Source organism: Solanum dulcamara, chromosome 8 (genome assembly GCF_947179165.1).
Source record: "Solanum dulcamara chromosome 8, daSolDulc1.2, whole genome shotgun sequence".
NCBI classification, from domain to species: Eukaryota; Viridiplantae; Streptophyta; class Magnoliopsida; order Solanales; family Solanaceae; genus Solanum; species Solanum dulcamara.
This window is the reverse complement of record NC_077244.1, coordinates 315,491-316,788: the sequence shown is the minus strand read 5'-3', so window position 1 is coordinate 316,788 and position 1,298 is coordinate 315,491.

The window sequence follows — 1,298 nt, the reverse complement described above, 5'->3', positions numbered from 1 at the left end:
GAATTTTGCGATAACCGATAGAGTTTCTAATTTTATTTTTGCGATTTGGGGTACTATAAAGCAAATTAGTATTGCCAGAGCATTAGTGTGTATGAACATATGATCTTTTTGAAAAATTATCGTTGAACTCCGTATGTTCTTAAATCTGGAGGGTTCATTCTAAACGGCTTCGACTTTGCAATGACTGATGTTGCTATTTTTTTTGTTTTGTGGGTCCATAAACACGAATTCATGATTATTGGAGATTTCAGTATGCATTAAAATAATTGAAAAATTATCATAGAATTATGTTTGCCTTGAAATTTTGAGGGTCCATCCTAAACAACTTGGATTCAGTCTGATTTTAGTTAGTTTTTTTTTTTTGCATTTTGGATTCCTAAAATGCGAATTCATGCTTATATTAAGTAAATGGTAAGTGATTTTTTATGATAGAGCTTCATTTCATCCAAATTCTCAGTTAACCATTTCAGAATCATCTATACACTAGAAAAAACAACAAAAAGGTAGTGGGCTTGCTTAGCTCAGAGATTTGAGCATCACATTTATAATGATATGGTCTTCAATTCAATTTTAATAGCCAACTTTTCTCTAAAGTAAACAATAAATGATCTCTTATAATTGAATTACACTAATAATATAAAAGTTTTATTACACCATGTAATAACTTAAATCCCATCAACTTAATGGAGATAGAAAGTAAGAACAATTGGAAAAGGGTATTCCAATTAATCAATGTGTATGTGTCCCCTAACTTGTTTGCTGCCCTATGCAAATTAATATAAAGCAAAAAGAGCTGTTATTTTGGATCCCAAACCAAAGACAATGAGATGACAATACCTTACTAATTCTATGATTCTATATTATGCCACGATAACCCCCTCCCACACCGTTCTTTCTATATATGGCACTTGCATCATACCAAGTCGCAGCGAAGCTAAAATTTAAAATTTATGAAATTGAAATTAACCATTGAATCTATAACTTGTCTTAATGACTCATAATTCTAGTACAAATAACAAATTAAAATAATCTAAGCAAAAGTCTTGAATTTTAAACATAAATTCTAAACTTATACCTAATATTGTAGTTTTGTCCCTACTTCCTTGTACCCACCATTTTCATGTGCATCCATGTTCTTGATAGGAGGTGATAATTAACAACCAAGTTGTTGAGGCAATATACATCACTATTTCGATTTTAATTAATATTAATACACAAAGAATTAAAGTCTATAGATTATATGACATTCGTTGAACCAGATTATCAAAGAATTATTAATTTGATCATTTATCTTCTAT